General features: G+C 49.1%; 1 long non-coding RNA gene across 1 annotated transcript in view; it reads left to right on the top strand.

Moving 5' to 3' along the window:
* The window catches only part of LOC117197562 (uncharacterized), a 213,941-nt gene that overhangs the window by 95,466 nt on the left and 102,132 nt on the right, over window positions 1-16,343 (top strand). The window lies entirely within an intron of this gene.

Here is a 16,343-nt window from a genome sequence, read left to right as displayed (position 1 = left end):
GCTGTTTGTTTTTAATGTTCAGCATAAGCATGTGTTATTTTTCAAGGGCTCTGTGTTCATTTTAAAAAAAGAAAGATGTGCCTTCTGTTTCTTCCTCGTAGTCTCCATTAAAATTAGTGTAAGAAACCGTTTTCTCTGCACCCTAGTTGTTGCTTCCGGGTTTTACGGTGCAGGGGTGTGGGTGGCGTCAGACATGGCCCTGATCTTCCTGCCTGCACTCTGCCCCCTCAGCCCCTGCCTGTGTCCCAGGCCTAGCTCTGTCCACCAGAGCAGATCTGACATATACGACCCTGTGGGGCCTCGGTCACTGGGGACTCAACTTCCTGTTGTTACACAGGGTGCTCCTAGGCTGCTGTCCCCCAGCCCCCGCTGAGGCCTCATAACTAGGCTGTGTTCCCTTTGTGACCTCAGTTGACCTGTTTGTGAAATAAGAAGGCTGGACAAGGTGAACTACTGGAGGCCTTCCAGAACTCAGCCCCTATGACCATGATGCTGAACACGGGAAAGCTCACATCATTTTCCAGGGAATGGGGTCCAGTATAGTCAGGTGGCCATGGCCTCCCTCCACCTTTCTGTCACAGTAAAGATGACCTTTCTCTGAGGCTCAACCAGAGACAGCATAGCTCCACAAAAGAACATTCAAGGGAGCTGGGGACCATTATGGGTCTAGGCTGAGACCCGTCCCCTTTCTGGGCCTCAGTTCCTGGCTGGGGTCACCAGGAGGCTGAGGGATCAGGCCCTTTCCAGCTCCAGCTTTACCAGAAGCATCCCTGGTCCCTCGGTGGCAGGTGTGGAATCTGGGTCCTCTAGGCTGGCCTCTCCCCTCGGCCTCCTGCATGTGCTTTCTCAGACGTCTTGTGTGAGTGAATTAGAGCTGTGTGTGTCCCAGTTCTCTGTGCAAGCCTCTTAATCAGTGCTCCAAAGAGAGGAGCTGGGGAGTCGGTTGGCCCTGCCTCCCATTCAGGGAGGGGCTGCCATTTAAATTTGAACATTGTCTCCAATGAGTTTACAATTACAAACAACTGGCTGAAGAGAAGACGTGTAGCATACAACTTTGAACTTGCCTTTGTTTCTAGATCACAGCGTTATTACAGTATGAATTAATGTTTTTAAAAGTCTGCCCCAAATCTTATGGGTCCTGTGACAAAACTTCATTAAGTATCTTGGCAGAGGTTCAAAGCATTGGCTTATTAAATGTAGAACAGAGATGCTATAGCGTCTGTTTCGGTATTTTGTCCTGTTGAGGACCTCAGCCGGTGGATGTGGCTTTGTCTGAGGGCCGCCGAGAGGTTCCCTCCTGACCAGCCGAGGGGCTTTTAGGAGTTGACGTGCAGCCATGGTCCTGGGCGGGACCTGGGCTAAGCTTCGCAAGGTGACTCTTCCTCTGTAGGCACAGGTGATGAAAGGGAGTGAGCATGGAGGAGGCGAAGGTGTCGAAGGTGCTGGGTGAATTTGTGAGTGAAGTCTGCGTTTGGAGCCTTTGCAAGCCCTGCGTTCACTTGGGGAATCCTTTGCCACCTCCAGGGAGCTGTTGGAGCAGCCACAAGGTGGAGCTCTTCGCCCGCCTCCCAAAGGCATCTGCTCCCTCCTGGAAGGCTTTTCCAGACGGGAAGGCCCAGGGGGTCCAGAGGTGGGTGCAAAGGACTTGGAAAGAAAAGCGCTTAGAGGGCACCTCCCCAGTCCCTTGACAGGGATTGCAGTGTCTCTGCCTTGAAGGAAATCCCCTCCTTGGCACACAAACCAGCCCCATTCTGCCCCAATAAGTTAGTGGTGGTTTATTCCATCTCAGTCCAGGGCCGTGAAGCTCAGCGGGGTGGCAGGGTTCCCAGAGCCAATCGGAGGCAGAGTCCAACTCCCAAGTCCATGTCTTCCCCTGATGCAGATCCTTCCCTGTATCATGGGGACTTGAGCATCGTCCCCAGCAGGTCGCTGCATTTCATTATTCAGGGAGGAATCTCTCCTTAGCAGTTGGTGCTCCCTGAAATCATGCATTGTGGCAGCCAGTTCCTGTCCCATGAAATAGAGAGCTCTAGAAAACCAACTGTGTAAAGCATTGCCCTTTAAAAGAACTTGCTCCTTTTAAAAAAGATAATATATGCACAGGAATTAAAACCAAACAATATGAAAGGGAGTCTAATGAAAAGAAAGTCTCTGTTGGTTGACCCCAGTTGCTCAGCATCCTTCCCTGGAGGTAACCATTGTTACCAGTTCCTTGGGGGCTCTTCTGGAAATATACATATGTACTTGTGCTTAGAATATATTCTTTTTAAAAACAATTGGTGTATTGTTCTGGATACAGGGTGCCCCCAGATCTGCTCTGCCTCTCATTCTTCTGCATGGTGCCCCCCAGAGGCTGATCATTATGGACTTCATTGGGGCCCCCGTCACCCTCTGCTTTCAGGTGGGCTCAGTCAATGGCAGGAACCAGCCAGAAATGGTAAAGTGAGAATAGGGTGAGATTGGGGTATTTCTTTCCCGTCTCCTATCCTGCTGGCTGGCCTCTCTCCAAGGCTCTGTGGATAGCCCTCCCCTCCAGCTACACTGTCTGGGTTTGGTAACCGTTCCTCTCTCACTCCTTCAGGGCTCAGTTGCTAACAGCTCTGCACTGTTGCTAAACCCAGGGGACTGCATTATCCCATTTGACTTTCCTAAACTTTGTCCACTTTTTTTTTTTTTTTTTTACAAATTCTCTCTGGGGTATGCTGGTAAATGTTTAATAAAAGTGGCTCTTTGGGAAAATCAAACCAAACCAAACCCTGATTTGTAGCATTTCCTGATTTCTGTGGTGTAAATCCTCCCACTATCAAGTTACCAACAATTTAATAATCAGCTCACAAAAATTCTGAACATGTAGCAATCCATTGGTTCTCATGGGCTGGTAGAGCTGGCCCCAGCACACCACTGACTCTCCTTTGTTAAATTATCGTTGTTATCAAACCAAACTTGGGTCTGCTCACCTGGACGAAGTAAAGCCAATCTACTGACACCGGGTTGTGGTGAAGGAAAGTGCAGTGTTTATTGCAGAGCAATAAGCAAGTGCAGCTCGTGTTCAAAACACCCAAACTCCCCGGTGGGTTTCAGGGAAGCATTTTTAAAGGCCAGGTGAGGGAGAGGGGTCCCAGGGTCTGTGAACAGCTCGTGCACAATTCTCTGATTGGTTGATGGTGAGATAACAGGGTGGTTAATTTAACATTATCAATCCTCAGGTGCCAGTAGGTCTGTGGGATGTGTGCTCATGGTCATCAAGTAGTTAATTTCTTCCATTTGGTGGGGGTTTTAGCATCTGTAAAACAACTCTGGAAATGTCCCTCGGATACTATTATCTAGGTACTTCAGAGAGGAACTAAAGCAGAGGATATGGGGGAGGGATCTGTCCCAGGAAGGCCCCATAGGGTCCTGGTCGATTACATCTGTAATTGCCCCATTTGAGTGTGCCATTCATTTAAGGAGCGCTGATCAGATATTTTGTAGGGTGCCAGAAATGGGCTTTTTTTTAAAAAAATTTATTTTATATTGGAGTATAGTTGATTAACAATGTCGTGTTAGTTTCAGGTGTACAGCAAAGTGATTCAGTTATACATATAAATGTAGCAATTCTTTTTCAAATAGAAATGGGCATTATTTTTTCAAGGCTTTGATGTCTAGCCTTTTAAAAAATTTATTAAAATGTATTGTTAATTAATTAATTAATTAATTGGCTGCATTGGGTCTTAGTTGTGGCACATGGGATCTTCGTTGAGGCACGCAGGATCTTTCGTTGTGGTGCGCGGGCTTCTCTCTAGTTGTGGCACGCGGGCTCCAGGGCGAGTGGGCTCAGTAGTTGTGGTACGCAGGCTTAGCTGCCCCGTGGCATGTGGGATCTTAGTTCCCCAACGAGGGATCGAACCTGCGTCCCCTGCATTGGAAGGTGGATTCTTTACCACTGGACCACCAGGGAAGTCCCGAAATGGACTTTTTTTTTTTTTTTTAAAGAAGATGTTGGGGGTAGGAGTTTATTAATTAATTAATTTATTTTTGCTGTGTTGGGTCTTCGTTTCTGTGCGAGGGCTTTCTCTAGCTGTGACAAGCGGGGGCCACTCTTCATCGCGGTGTGCGGGCCTCTCGCTGTCGCGGCCTCTCTTGTTGCGGAGCACAGGCTCCAGACACGCAGGCTCAGTAGTTGTGGCTCATGGGCCTAGTTGCTCCACGGCATGTGGGATCCTCCCAGACCAGGGCTCGAACCTGTGTCCCCTTCATTAGCAGGCAGATTCTCAACCACTGTGCCGCCAGGGAAGCCCCCCGAAATGGGCATTTTTGATGAAACTATTCTGTTGACTCTTCTCCCAAATGGCTGAACCACTGCCATCTTTGGACCCCAGGATCCTTGAGCAGGGCTTTTGTGTGCAGTTGGTTGGCTGATGGGAGTGATAAAGAAGAGAGTCTGGAGGACCACTTTGGGGAGAGAGGTCATAGGACATTTGTATGGGAACAGCTTGTTTGGGTGGCTCAATGGAAAGAAAGCCTCTTGAAGAGAAGGGGCAAAATCTCCCATGTCAGCCCCACAGTCTAACCTATGCGCCTGCAGATCTTTTCCTCTACTGAGCAGGGTTTGGAGAGGGGCAGGGGTCAGGACGCTGGGGCAGAAAGAACTCAGCCTGTAGTCTGACGGTGTTGGCTCAGCTCCGACTTTGCCCCTTGCTGGCTGCACGGTTCTTTACAGTCTCCAAGCTCCAGGTTCACATCTGCAGAGTGGGCATAAGCTTTCCTCTTCTCCAGGAAGATTGAGGATTTGCTGGAATCCTCAGGCGGGACCCCGCACATTTTAGCTGCTCTGGAAGTGATTGTTTTGATGATGATGATTGGCCCAGAGAGGAATTCGGGACCCAGAAAAGGCATGAGGTCTTTGCCCTTAGAAACTGTTTATTCTTCATGGAGTTGGAAACAGCTCCTTTCCTACCTGGGAGGGGGTGTTTGGAGAACCCAGGCACCTAAACCTGCTTTTGGCTTTTCTTTCAGGATAAATATGCCATTCTAGGACAAGTACAATACATTAAGCCAAAGCTTCCACTGAGTGACTTCTTCAGAAACATGCCTGGCACCTTATTGTCAAGGAATGCAGTTAAGGCTTGTTTGTAAAACTACAATGCATGTATTTCTTTGTATTTAGAAACCTGAATTTAACAATCTATGTATCTATATCTATCACTTTTTCCCCTGAGTGTATTGAGCTTTTTCAAAAATGAAGGTTTCAAGTTTCTGAAAACCAAGCTGATTCTACCAGAATGGGGTAGAAAACGGGGACCGCCCAACTCATGAAAATCTTCCACCGACCGTTTCTGAACTTGCAGGAACAGTGTTGCGATGTGGAGGAGAAAAGGGATCCAACGTTTCTTCCGGGGATTAAAAGTGAGTCCAAAATTGCAAGAACTTAGGAGAAAAAGGCTCTTGTTGAGTTTCCCTTTGAATGGCCGAGCTGCTTTCTCTCTGAGCGCTAAGTGTTGAGATGCAGCGTCCTTACTGCCTAGAAACCCAACAAAGACTGGCTTGGTGGCTGCTTTGAGGTTCCTGTTCCATGTAGAATTTTAACCATGAAAAGACACAAAGATTGGTTTCTTCTGAGTCCTTAACTGAATACCACAAAGGGGGACAATTAGTGGAGAGCTGGGCTACTATCTCCCACCGGCTGTGCTGTTGCCATTTGGAACTTTGGGCCCCACATCCCAGAGTCATGTGGGGTACACCCCAGCCCTTCTCCATCTCCAGGGTTTAGAAATGTGCCACAGATGTAGCCGTCCAGGTGTGGAGAGTGCTGGGCTCCAGAGAGACCATGTGCCGTGGAGTGGAGAGAATGGATTGTTATTTAGTTTTGTAGCCACTTTTACTTGCTAGAGGTCCTAATATGTAAAATGGGATAATACTTCCTGGATTGAAGACCTGCCATTAGGATAAGGTGAGATAATCATAGATAGTGTTGGCATGGAGTAAGGGTGCAAACATGGTAGTTATTTATGCAATACTGTTATCCCCATTCCAGGCTTTATGGCACAGATACCCTCTGCCCGACTTTCAAAGCCCCCCAGACCATTCCCAGCTCTGTATCCTCTGATTTGACTGAGCAGGTTTCCATGATTTCTCCTGTTCATCTTCCTGTTACCTGTGTGGATAAGGGGCCATGTCCCTGACTGGAAGCACACCTCTTAATCTCTCAGAGCCCAGCTTTCATAGAAATAAAGGACTGTAACATCTGCCCCTGGGGATCACTGTAAGGGCTAATGTAGACAATGGAAACAGTACCTAACACAGTCCTGATCCCTGGTAGGTGCTGAATAAAGGCTCTTTCCTTTGTCACCACCTGGAACATGAGCTGGAAAGGACAGTTAACTGTACAAAGCAGCTCCGACACAGGCTATGTGCTGCCCATACATGTAACTCAGGTGAACTTCTCAATGCCTCATCTGTTCATGGAGTGTAACATAGTGGGTATGTGTGTGGACTTTGGACTTGGACTCCAGGGTTCAAATCCTTCGTCTGTCACTTTTACTAAAAAGTTACACATTCCTCCAAGCTTTCGATAACTCACCTTTAAAAGGGTTTGCAAAAAAGTATCTAGGGGTTCCCTGGTGGCGCAGTGGTTGAGAGTCCGCCTGCCGATGCAGGGGACACAGGTTCGTGCCCCGGTCTGGGAAGATGCCACATGCCGCGGAGCGGCTGGGCCCGTGAGCCATGGCCACTGAGCCTGCGCGTCCGGAGCCTGTGCTCCGCAACGGGAGAGGTCACAACAGTGAGAGGCCCGCGTACCGAAAGAAAAAAAGAAAAAAAAGTACCTAACATTTAAATTGTTTTAGGATTAAATTACATGAAGTATGTATAATACATAGCCCATAATAAGAACCGAATAAATTATTGTTGGTCTTCAATGAATGTTTGAATAAATATTTCTAGAGTTGGCATATGAATAGCTTGTCTAGCTATGTATATTTAGTGAAATCAGTGTACCATAACATACTCAATTGTATCTTAACCTTTTGAGTGTGCTTTCACTTTTACTTCTTTACTTTCACCTGTAGTAAATAAAGCTGCAGTGAACATCTCCATGCAAATATTAATTTCCTTGACCGGAATTCTTCTCTTAGAAATGGGATTATTGGCTTAAAGGGTTTATTCAGCAGTTCCAGAGGATATTTTCATTTTGCCATACAGGCTGCAAAGAGATATTTAACAATACAAAATGCTTAGGAAATGTATATTATACTCAGCAGTCATGTCTTTCTGATCTTTTGGTGGGCATCTTTCTTCCATGTTAGCTTTTCATTTTAGCTAGGTTGAAAAATCCATGGCTTTAAAATTTATTATAGTATGTAATTATTTCAGTTTTTAATTCAATAGAGCTATTCATAGTTATTTGTAATTTTAAGACTTATCACGTACAAAATTAATGTAAGCGTTATTTATTTTATGCAACTGGACCTTGTTTTTTTTTTTTCCTTTTTTGCCCTTATTAACGTGTTATGTCTCTTGATACAAGTGACAGAGACTTGACTCTAACTAGATTAAGCAAAACTAGAATAAGTTGGCTCCCGTAACTGGGAAGGGAGGGCGGGTACAATTTCAGGCAAAGCTGGACGCAGGGGCTAACCCATGTGGTCGTAGTCCTGTTCCTCTGTTTCTCTGCTTTGATTCCTTCTGTGTGTTGGCTGTATTCTCAGGCAGGTTTTCTTCAGAGGATCCCAAAGATGACCTCTGATGCCGTGAGACCACATCCTTATGACTTGTGATCAAAGAGAAGAGAAGCCTGTTTCTTCACCTTCCACCTAGTAAATCTTGTTAAGGCCCCGATTGGCTATCTTGGGTCTTGTGTTCATATCTCAGCCAATCAGTGTGCTGGGGAGGAGAATGCTGGGCTCTGATTGGCCATTCTGCGTCATTTACACCCATTCCCTACTCCTGGGGTCAGGTGGGGGTGGGTATCATGATGTGCAGGCCCTCAGGCTTTACAGGTTGGGGAAGGGGCTTCCGAAGGAAAAGAGCAGGACGCTGTTACTGAGCAAGTGGTTACGTTAAGCAGCATGCAAGGTGTGAAGTAACCACAAGATGGCGCTTTCGATCTTTCACCTTCACGTGGCCGTTGGGCCCAGACGGTCCTTCCCTGGGTCTTTCTTCCTGTCGTTTAACCCACAGAGATATGGGTTCCACAGTGGAACTCCTGCTTGATGGTTTTCAGAAGAATTGAGGCGTTGCCGCCCGTAGGAAAAGGAATGGGCCTAGAAGGGGTTGTGTGCCATGAGGTGGGGGGAAAAGTGGTGCGGTGTGGACGGAACTGATTCAACACCCACATGGGGGGTTGGCTCCAGTGGTGGTGTTTGGTTATTTTCTACTAAGCTTCTTGTCTTTAACCAGACTCCTCAGTACAAAAGTTCTGTGAGTTCGCTTGAGAATCTGTTTCATGAGAAAGACTGAGTTAGTTAGGAATTTGGCTATCCTCTCAAGAGCACGTGAGAAATCTCAAGCTAGAGGCTTCCTGAACCTTCTCCGTCCCAACATGCAGCCCCCTGCATTGAGGAGGCCAGCTGTGCGGTGGGAGAGTGGGGGCACACTGGGAGGGCCCACTGCTGGGCTCAGGGGTGGACAGGGGCGTGGGGAGACGCAGGGGCGTGGGGAGACGCAGGGGCGTGGGGAGACGCAGGGCCATTCCTCCCAGTCTGCTTTCCCATGACTTGGGTGAGTGAATGTCCCGATCTTAGGGCCAGCATGGTCCTGGGGGCTAGGGACCCAGAACTTTCTGGTCATGTGTGGACATTATATCCTATATAATGGATATATAGGATATAATGAGGGCTTGGCTCCAAGAAGCATTCTCTGTCACGCTAGCCCCCAGGAACCACAGTGACCCTTTCCCTTGTTTTCCCTCCCCTATTAGTCATAAAACACCTACTCAGTGCCAGGTACTTGCTGGGGGCTGGGGATTCAGAGACAAAACCTGTTCACTGTTGTCACAGATCCCACAGCCTAGTTGGAGAGACGGCCGTTCAGTGTGGAAATGTGGAGGGTGTAGTGAGATAGTGCGGCTCAGAGAGGCCTCGGTTGAAATCCTGGCTTGGCTGTTTGGTAAGTGGATAATGTTAGGCAGGTGATGGAGTTTCCACCAGGCTTTTCTTGTTTGTAAAGTGGGGATGATTGTATAGACATCAATGCCTATTTCATAGAGTTGGTGTGAAGAGTGAGTGAGAACACGTGTAAGGCACCTTGCCCTGAGCTTCAGACAGGGAGATGCGCTGATCTCTTTGATTTTCTTATCTTGAATGGGACGTGCAAATGTTTCAAAGTTGAGAGGCAGAATTAACGCACTGGGTGATAAAATGTGAGCCAGACTCTCCCCGAAGGTTTGGAGTGCTAGGGAAGAAATCGGTGAGACTAAATAGTTAATTGGGACAGATGTAAAGTGGTGGGCTCCGGTTCGAAAGATCAGTTGCCCAAACCCGAGGATGGAATGCGGTTCTGTGTGGCTTGACACTCTGCTCTTGTATGGTGAGGCCTTGGGGATCATTTAAATGCCTGCCTAACGGATGTGATGACGTGGCTAAGAACAGTAGCACAAATACGACGTCCTGACAAAGGAAATGAGCCACAGCCATGCAGGAAGTGGTTTGGGGAGGGTGGGTGCCCTGGATGGCAAAGGACCCAAAAGCCATCACCTGGAATGACTGAGTGGACAGACAGCTTTAGCCCGGAGAGGGTCAGATGTGTCACAGCGTGGGCCCTGCTTTCCAAAAACATCAAGTGTTGGCATCTGAAAAAGGTCTTGTGCTTCCTCTGTGTTGCTCCAGAGACAGAAGCCTCTTTTAGGGTCCTGATTTAAGGATGAATTTTAAAACTTTTTAGCACTTGGACTTTTCCAAGCATAGAGTGAGCTGCTTTATGAGTTGTGAGGCTCCTGTTACTAAAACGTTCAAGCAGCCTCTGGAGGCCCTATCTGGGATGATCTAAGGCAGGAATTACTCACACAGGTCCAAGGAACCATAAGGATTACTTCAGAGGAATATAAGAATTTCCTGAAATTGTTTGCAAGATAGTCCATGCATTTCTTTCAGGGAAAAGTAGACAGAGCATTCATCAGCTTTTTAAGGGGACCCAGTGTCCAAAAGCACTTACAAAATTCACAACTTCAAAGAAGTTTGGATACAAGGTTAGAATAGATTCTAAGGTGTTTTCCCTCCGGGATTTGAGAGTCTTTGGATTGTTAAGTATGTTCTTGTAGCATGAAATTGTTGTTATTATTATTGGCTGTCATTTATTATGTGCTTTGTATGTGCCACACGAAGTTTTACATATTCTACTTGAATTATCTCATCTAGTATTTTTTAAAAATTCTTTGAGATTACACACTGTTATTACATCTATTTTACAAGTGACGAAACTGAGGCATGGGAATTTGCCCAGGCTCACAGAAGGTTCCAACTTCCCTGGATAGATATGTGCCCCAAGTTTGGCCCTTTTATGCCTCATAGATGTGATGTTACTCCAAGTAGGTCCACACAGGGTACAAAACTGCAGTTTTCCCTTGGATATTTTAAAGGCGGGATGATACATTTATCTCATTTAATGCTCACAGTAGCCCTATAAAGTTGGGACTAAGATAAATTAAGGGGTTGGGAGAAATGAAGTATGGTCACTCAGCTTTTAAGGAGAGGAGCCAGGGTTTGAAAGAGCCTGTATGGCTCACAGCCTGCATTCTCAGCTCTGTAGATATCGGGGATGGACACTGGGCTGGGGCCTGGGCCTCTTCTGTGTATCTGTCCCAGGAAGAGCTCTTTGAATACACTTGGGGGAAGTGCAGAAAATCCCTTAGTAGCTGAGGTGAGTCAGCTCACATAGAGTGGCAGCTGGACATATCCTGAAACCTCAGAGCAGGAAGCCAGCCCAAGGGCTGAACATGGAGAAGACAACAGTCGGTGAGCCTAAAGAGCTCAGGTGTCCCCCCAGAGCTGCCCAGGCTCCAGGTGGCTCAGTGAGGCTGAGGCTTTAGCATGTCCTGCGTCTTGGGACTCTGCCCTCTCTCCCACCCTAGCTCCTCCCAGGTTCAGGGAAGGGAGCAAGTCAGCAGCCTTATGGTGGGAAAGCATTCCAGACTTGCCCAAAGCCAGCATTCAGCATTCGAAGGGGTCATGTGTTTGGGACTGACATAGGGGGAGGGAGTTGCACCTTTGGGTCTCCATGGCTTTCCCAAATCTTCCTGATGTGCTTCGGCCTTCCCCAGGCTCCCAGGAGAATAAGATGTCAAAGGTCCATATCCCATTACTACTCCTCTGATGTAGCTAATCCCCCCCACCCCCGACTTACAGCACATGCCAACCAAATTGCCAAGGAAAGGTATTCCTCAGTCCTCTGGGAAGTACAGCTGCTTGGTTGACTTTTGTTCTCCTGAAACCAGAATCTGATACTTTAATTGTCTGGGGAATACCATGTGGATAGACACACTGAGAGGGGGACAAGGATTTTTATTTGGGCCTTTATTCAACAGATGGGACTCCAAAGTGCCATGTGCCCCCCAGTAAACAGTCCATGGGCGTAAGCGCCAAGCTTTGTCTAGCAGGGGAGGGAGGCCAGGGTGGAACAGGGAAACCAGGAGATGGCCCAGGAAGATTCTATACAGTGCTCTGTGGACTTCAAGGGTCACCATTACTTCCAAAAGGCCCACACTCAGATTGTCCAAGGGGAGAAGTTGACTAATCATTTCTTAGACACCACACAGTCCTGCACCCTAGCACTCTCCTGCTAGGCCTGTAAGTGGGGTGGTCATATAATTTATTAACCACACTAGAACTCTTTTAAGAGCATGGAAGGGAACCCTCTTCATAGTTACCCTGGGACAACTGTCCGAGACCTGGCTTATCCCAGGAAACCAGGACATATGGTCACCCTACCTAGGAGTATCCAAACCAAGACTTAACCCTGCCCGAGACCACTTGGCCACTCTGTGACCTTGGACAAGTCACTCAGCTTCAGTAAGCCTGAGGTTCTTCATCTGTAAAATGGGACTCACCACAGAGTTTGTTGAGAAAGCACTCAATAAATATTGGTTGTGGTGGTGGTTATTATTTTTATTAAACTTTATTGCCCCTCAAAGTATGGGGAATCAGCAGGGCTGGTATCTTAGCAGCTGTAAAGGAATTGAAAGATGTTCTTTCTGTCATAATTTTCTTGGTTTATAATACTTTGTGGCTTACCTAATGCAAATACTTAACTCCAGTCTGTCTTTGCAGGCCATTATTTCAGGGGGACAAAAGCCTTTATAATGTAGAGATGATACCTGTGTGAGGGCTGCTTTCAAAGAAACAATGGGTTGGAAGAAAGAGCCTGTTGCTTCACCTTCCGTTTTGTTCCTGGGGAAATAACCTTGACTATTAGATGAGCGTCTCATCTGCATCTAATTAGACATCCTACTACTGTTCCCAGAATATCAACTCTCTTCATTGTGAAACAGGCTAATTATTTTAAATCCAGCTTTGAATTCATTTTTTTAAACCAACCTCTTGATGGTTTCAACTTGTTTCTAACCAAAACGTTGAACTGAATTTGATATTATAGTCATTTTGCTTGTTCAGCGTATTTGGCGGTGGCTGGAAGAATCTCTGGCTGCTTCTACTTAAGCCGAATTCGTGTGTATCAGATGTGGGGCAGAGCAGTGATTCCACAGTTGTGGGGACGGCTTTGCTTTGTCGGATGAGTGGGAGAAGGCCTAGGGGAGCATGTGTGGCTGTAGTCTTCAGTTTCTGAAAGACAAAATGAGGCATACCCAAAACAAACCTGGCCACGCTGGTGGGCCATGGGGCCCAAGTTCACTAGATGATCAATATCTACTCAATAAACAGTAGGTGAGGCCTGGGTGAGGGCACAGCAGTCTGCTGTGGGCCGGGGTCGGCAGGACCTCTAAGACAGTGCATCCTTTGGGGGCAGAAGCCCTGCTCAGAACCCTCCAGACGTGAGGGTTCAAATTCTGTGTCTACTACCTGCTAGCTTTGTGAATATGGGCAATGTGTATTCACGTTGCTAAGCCTCGGTTTCCTCATCTGTAAAGTGGAGCTAAAGGACAGGTCACCACCCCCCCCAGCCACCCCACCACTTCCCACCCCCGGCCCCTGCTGTGGTTGTTACCAGGATTCCATGGGATGAGGCATTTAAGGGTCTCAGCACAGGGTCTGGCTCACAGTAAGTAAGGACTATACCAGTCCCTGTTGTCACTGTTCTCACACAGCTTCGGGAACTCGGAGGGCCCTTGGCTGAGGTCCGTTGGCTCTTTGCTGCCCTCTGGTGGTGTGGCTCAGCATGGCCTGGCGTGGAGGAAGCTGGGAGATGTTACCTCCAGAGAAAAGAAAATTGCTTTAGGTTTTATTGCTTCCTTAACGACCTCCAAGATTATCTATTCAACTTTTCAAAAGGGGAGGACAAGGGAGGGCTCTAAAAGCAGTATGGTGTCTTCCTCGGGGGGAGGGTGAGCAGAAAAGCTGTGGTGGGCTTCCTTGCCAGTGAGGCTGTGGAGGCCCCAGCCATGGTTCCCTGGCAGGCTGGGCGGGAGGCGAAGAAGGAGAGGAAGGGAGATGGGTGAGCTGGGAGCGGAGGTTGGAGCTGTGCCTGGTTTCCCTGGATATTCAGCTGGGGCATGGCTGGTATTTCTGAGGCCCCTCTGAATTCCCTCACATTCTCCACTTCCGGCCCTGGCGCGCTCTGTTTCTGCTGGCCTGTCTCATCGCATATGGACACAGGGAGCCATGGGCCACGTCAGGGACAGGATGGAATCAGGACTTCCTGTCATTGCCTAAGAACAACTTACAATTTGCCATGAGCTCTCTCCAGACTGATAGGTCTTGGTCAGGGGTCGCCCCCTCCGAGACTGGGTGAGGTGCCTCTTTGGGGTGTCCCCAGAGCCTGCTGTGTGGCCCTCTGGCTTAGTGTTAGACCGACAGGCAATTTCAGGCAGTGTCTTCATCTCCCTTTGGACTGGGAGTTTCTGGAGGGGTCGTCCCCAGCATCCAGCAGTGTGCCACAAATGCTTCATGATGGAACAGTGGCTGGGTCACGAATGATGAACTCTGCCCTTGAAGATGAGGGACGGCACCTCACCAGCCTTCATTCCCTGTGGTGGCCAGCACAGGACTTTGCATGTAGTGGTGGCTCAGTGAATGAGTGCAGAAAGTACGTTCTCTGGGAGCTCCTTACGACGAAGATTAATTCATGGTGTTTGAGTGCGTCCTAAGCGCTATCATAGGAGGTTTTTGCAAAGAAGTGTAAGGCATAGTCCCTGGCTTCTTAGAACATATCTTATTAGCTGTTCAAGTTAAAATAAAGGTGTTAAATTATAGTACAAGTCATGTAATAACTCAGGGCTCAAATGGGCCATCCAGATGGGTGTTAGAGTTGATACCTGAGCTATAGGGCCGGTGTCGTGGGCTTGTGATGTGAGAGTTGCACAGAGCCCTGTGCTGGGGCTTCATGCTCTGCTGTTGCCATCTTGAAATTCTTAAAATTTGAACAGAGGGCCTTGCCTCTTTAATTTGCACCACACCTTGCGATTATGTAGCTGGTCCTGACCCCAGTTATGTAGGTGGTCCTGGCTGCAGGTCCAAGGTGACCAGGAAAAGCTTCATGGTGGAGATTTGGCCGGGTGAAGATGAGCAGCAGAGCTGGGCTGGAACTCTCTGAGGATGTGTCCGTCCCTGTGTTGAGTCTGGGGCAACACTGCGTCCCTGCTCAGGACCTGCCTGTGGGAAGAGTCGGGGGTCAGGGACCTCCTGGCTTTTGGATCCCAAAGCATGCCTGTCTGTGAGGAAGTGGTGGCTCTGAAGATGGGGCCCACATGGGGCCTGGTCCGCCCGTGCACAAAGGAGCGTGTTCACCCCTTCCCAGGGAGGCCTGGAAGAGCTACTTGGAAAAGCGGCCTGGCCTTGTTTGCTACACTAGAGTTACTCTCCTTTCTGGAATGTGGTGGGTGGACACCCATAGGGCTGCTGGGAAGCCCAGAGGAGAAACACAACGGGAAGCAGTTCTGTAAGCAGGAAAAAGGGCATCTTCCCTGAGGCCAAGCGTAGTTCCTGGCACTGCTGGGCCCTCTCCTGGTGAGTGTTGGGGCTGAGAACCCATTCTTAGTGGTCCGGCTAGTGCTTGTCTATTGGAGGACAGGGTCCAGGTCGTCCAGGAAGCATAGCCAGCCTTTGTTCTCCCGGGGCACACAGCCTCTGTAGGGGACGAGACGTTGACACACGAGACCTCCACTCCTGCTTTCTGACACACCGGGGCTCGAAGTCCAGCTCTCCTTCTACTTACCATCTGCATCTCTCGTGCAAATTGGGTCCTTTGTCTGGGCATTTACAACACAGCACTGCCGGGAGGGTGCAGAGTGAGCAGCACGGCAAGTGCCCGGGTCAGTGCCTGGCACACTGTAGGGGGACATTGTTACTGTTACTAAGAATCCAATCTGTGTCTTGGGAGGTCAGAGAGGGAGGGGACTCACAGGCCAGCAGGGCTGGAGGAGGAGGTGCTGCTTCTAGAGCCACAGCTGGGATAGAGGAGAGCCCTGAGCGAGGGCACGTAGCGCGTCCAGAGTGAGTGGAGGGTGAAGCCTGCAACTCAGCGAGCAGCATAGAGAATCCTGCGCCCCCTGCCGTGGTGTCGGCAGATGGGGAGGCCTTTGCGTTGTCACGGCCAGGTGTGGGGAGGGTGAGGGGGCTGGGGGGAGGGCAGGGGGATCCTTCAGCCGAGTTCCTTACGGTGGCTCGCCCTGGTGAGGCCCCAGCAAGGTATGCTGATCTGGGGCCAAGCAGGGGTCAGGGTTCCCGGCGGAGAGGGGCCCGGCCTCTGCTCTTCCCTGCCCTGGAATGTGCCCTCACACTGGGGCTCTCCTTTCTGTCTGCTGGTGTCCAGGCTTTCCTGTCCAGTCTCCCTTCTTCCTCCATGATGAAGGGAAAGTGGGACCACACCGGGCATTCACAGTCTCCCTGGCTCAGCGTGGCCTCGGCCCACCCTGTCCTGCTCCTCTCAGCAAAGAGGCTGCCAGGCTCAGCCATTGGAGCTGTGTGAAGAGTGACCCTGGGCAGCTTTCCTAACTTCTCTGGTCCTCAGTTTCCTCAGGCATATACACTTGGTGGGACTTGGAAGCGCCAGGAGATGATGGAAAGGATGCAGTAGCATCTTGCTGAGGAGGTGCTAGGGCAGGGTACTTGCTGTGTGTCCCTGTAAGCGCTGGCAGAGCCAGGAAGCCATCCTCGGAGGTGAAGGGACATGGGTGCCTGGCTGCTGGTTCCTGGCGAAGCAGACAAGAGGTGCAGATAGGGTGGAGGCATGTCCCCTTGGGCAGTCCTGTGGAGCGTGTG

The sequence above is a fragment of the Orcinus orca genome, chromosome 3 (genome assembly GCF_937001465.1).
Source record: "Orcinus orca chromosome 3, mOrcOrc1.1, whole genome shotgun sequence".
In the NCBI taxonomy this organism is placed as follows: Eukaryota; Metazoa; Chordata; class Mammalia; order Artiodactyla; family Delphinidae; genus Orcinus; species Orcinus orca.
This window is presented reverse-complemented; position numbering and strand designations above follow the sequence as displayed.